We start from the raw sequence: 3,442 nt of genomic DNA, 5'->3' as shown, positions 1-3,442 counted from the left end.
TTTATTTTTATACTAAAATAACTATTATTTTCAAATTTCAATAATTTATTAATTTGTTTATACCTATTATACGATTATATACTACAAATATTTATTGAAAAAATAATACTAATAAATATCATATAATTATGAAAAGAAAAAAATTGAGTTTATAATTATTGTTAAATAAAATATAATTAATTTAAGAATGAGTGAGTTTATAACTAAAATTAAATAAATTAAATAGAAGTAAACTATTTGATAAAAGATATCTATGTGTATTATAATTTGCATATATATTAACAAGGAGCATGACAACCTAGTGATTGTTCATGCATGCCACTTTCTCGAACAGGACACACGCGTTAGAGCACGATGGACTTGCGGAACACTGGTGCGCTATAGGTTCGCTTTCATTTGCGACCAAGTGGTTCGGTCAGACTGATAATCTTCATCGAATTTGACCGATTTTTGCCAGTTCGCTCCAAGTTTGACCAATTCGTAGCGGTTCTTTATCTTAAACAGTCCTAGCCTTGAACTGGACCGGTACAAGGCTTGGTTTACCAGTTTTTCGGTTGAACCGGACGGTCCAGTCCGATTTTAATAACTATGCTTACTGCTATTTTTAGAGTCCACTTCCATGTAAATATTCATGTATCCAAGGTTTAGGACCAAGTCCAAACCTAACAAAATACTCCAGAATTCTGCTAGATTCACCGTACAACTACCTATATTTGCAGTATAACAAGCTAAAAATTTATCTTTTTAGCCTCTTAATATACTGTCGTAAGCCGCCTGACCGTCCTTTGTAACAGAGTTGAATTTAGCTTAACGAAAGGAGGGTTTAGGGGGATCCAACGGATTTGTTTTTCAATAAAGCACCTAACTCTTTTTTTTAACCCGAGCTATCTCCTCATGCGGCGAGTTATACTTTTTAATTAAATGCACCTCTAAATTATGAATCTTACCTTCTTCTACTGTATTGTCCCTTTCAAAAATATGCTTGTACGACGATACCAAAGAGAGCATAAGGTGTAAGTAAACAACAAGGGTCAAGGAATGCCTGGGTACTAGAATTGAGATGATAAGTTCTTAAATAACCAGAAAAAAAAGGTTGATTAAAGAACATACCAGAACTTAATGAAGCGTTCATGCTCTTCCACGTATTATTTGTGACTCTGCAGTTGCGAAAGATGTGGAGTAAAGACTCTAAAGAAGAGCCACAAACCGGACAAGTATCCTCTTGAGTAATGTGTCTGCGAGCTTGAACCTCATTTGTCAAAAGGACTTTATTTGCAACTAGGCAAAGAAAGGTGTCCAGCCTTTGGAGGCTTCAACTTTTCAAATTCTCAAAAATAAATCAACTTTATAGAGTCTTCATGGGCATTTAAGTAGAGAGAGCACACTGACTTTAATATTAAATTTATCATTGGAATTAATATGTCATGCTATCTGATTATCTTTTAAATTTGTTTATGGAGGCTTCAAGGATGAAAAAATAGAGACCAAATTCTCTCCTAAAATCTTCTCAATTTCACCTAAATTCTAATTGCTATTTGTTGCATATTCACTGATCATGTCGTTTAATATATCTTTTGATATATTGGATTATACAAAGTCTTTAAATTTATTCACGTCTGGAATCAAAAAATAATTCAGTATATTCAAAATCAAATTATACCAATGCAAAATAAAATACATATCATTTTTTTAACTTGGGATTTTCGTATAGTTCCATGGAATATACTGTGATACTTTCATATTTCTGGTCACCATTGAAGCAAATAATAAGCCAAATGAAATGAACACTAGTGGATATTTATTTTTATATACTCAAAAGTGATTCCAGCCGTAGAGACAAATAAAATATAGACATAAAGATATAAAATGACATAAACAAAATGAGACATGAAATTTGAGAGCTTATTTAGTATTCAGGTATAACACTACTTGCAATTTATTATTCTAAAAAATGACAATGTTATCCTTATTACAAACTATTAACACCTCTTTATCATTTTTTCTGTAAATCCCAAAAATTAATTATTATTTAAAAAATTAAAAAAATTAATTTTTATAATTTAAAAAAGAAGAATTAATTAAAATATGAATTTTAACATTAATTTTAAAAATTTTAACTTAAAATTAGACTAAACGAGTCGAACCGAGTCCACTTTGGGCAAAGGCCAATCCACTTACCATATAAATGAAGGGCATCAGCCCTTCTTCCCTCAAATGAAATGAAAACATGCTAAAATGGGTGAGGGAGAGAAGAAGCCATAGCTAAACCCTTGGTCCAATTTCATTTCATCATAACTTTCAATTCGTAGCTCTGATTGACGAGCCGTCAGCGGCCACGCATTCGTCTCGGAATTCTCTAAAAAATTCATTAAACAATTCGGTAAGAAAATCATATTTGCTCACCCAGACTTCTCCGTTTTAGTTTCGAAAATCTTAGGTTTTGGTATTGAGAAATTGAATAATTTTGATGGTTTAGATGAATTCTGACAATGAAAAATTATCGGGTTTTATCCAACTTCTCGTGGGTAATGGTAAGAAACTCATAAACCTTGTGAATCATTTAATTATATGAGATTGGATAGTAAAATTATTTGTTGTGTATGTAATTGTGTGAAATTAGGTTGTGTACATGTGAATTGAAACAATAATGATGATGTTGGAGGCTTGAACTCGGGTATTCAGAGCTGAAAACTCACTTGGTGAAGGCTTGGAGCTTGTGTATCGAGGGCTTGCGGTGCCTTGTGGCTTAGAGAGAAATCGGCCAAGGTATGATTTTAGTTTCTCGTAGATAATATGTAATGTCATGTGAAATTATAGGCTAGACGACCATAAGATAGGTTGAAGCATGTATGTATGTTAAGGGTTAGAATTGTTAATGAGATTGTTAAGCTATCTTGAAATAAATGTTGATGATCGGTGATTTGATGATGATTAATGAGGATATTGAATGTGAATTTTGAGCCTATAATGAGAACGTGGCGAATCATTAATTGTTAATGTGTTTTGATAATGATTATGAATAATGATAATAATTGATTGTTGATTTATGAATAAGTTTGGTTGATTATAAATTTGTTGGATTGAAATTAATAGAATTGGACATTGATATATTGATAGAGGGGTGATAAGGGTATGGAAGGATTTTGGTTGGAATTTGGGTTGTTTTGGGTTGAAAAACTTTAGTTTGAGAATGAAATGTTGGTAAAATAGAGATTTGTGGTCTTTGAAAAAAATTTATTTTTGATTGAACTTTGACATACCATAACTCGCTTTTCAGACCCCTAAACTTTTTCAAACTCATCTTATATAAAAATTGGGTCTGTGAAGTTTACAGCATTCGAATAACGGATGAAAAATGATTTTTAACAAAAGAGTTATACACGTCAGAAGTTGGGTGTGCAAAAGGCATTTCTGCAACACTTAGCAGCTTTTTGGCATTTAA

The sequence above is a fragment of the Arachis ipaensis genome, chromosome B03 (genome assembly GCF_000816755.2).
Source record: "Arachis ipaensis cultivar K30076 chromosome B03, Araip1.1, whole genome shotgun sequence".
NCBI classification, from domain to species: domain Eukaryota; kingdom Viridiplantae; phylum Streptophyta; class Magnoliopsida; order Fabales; family Fabaceae; genus Arachis; species Arachis ipaensis.
This window is presented reverse-complemented; position numbering follows the sequence as displayed.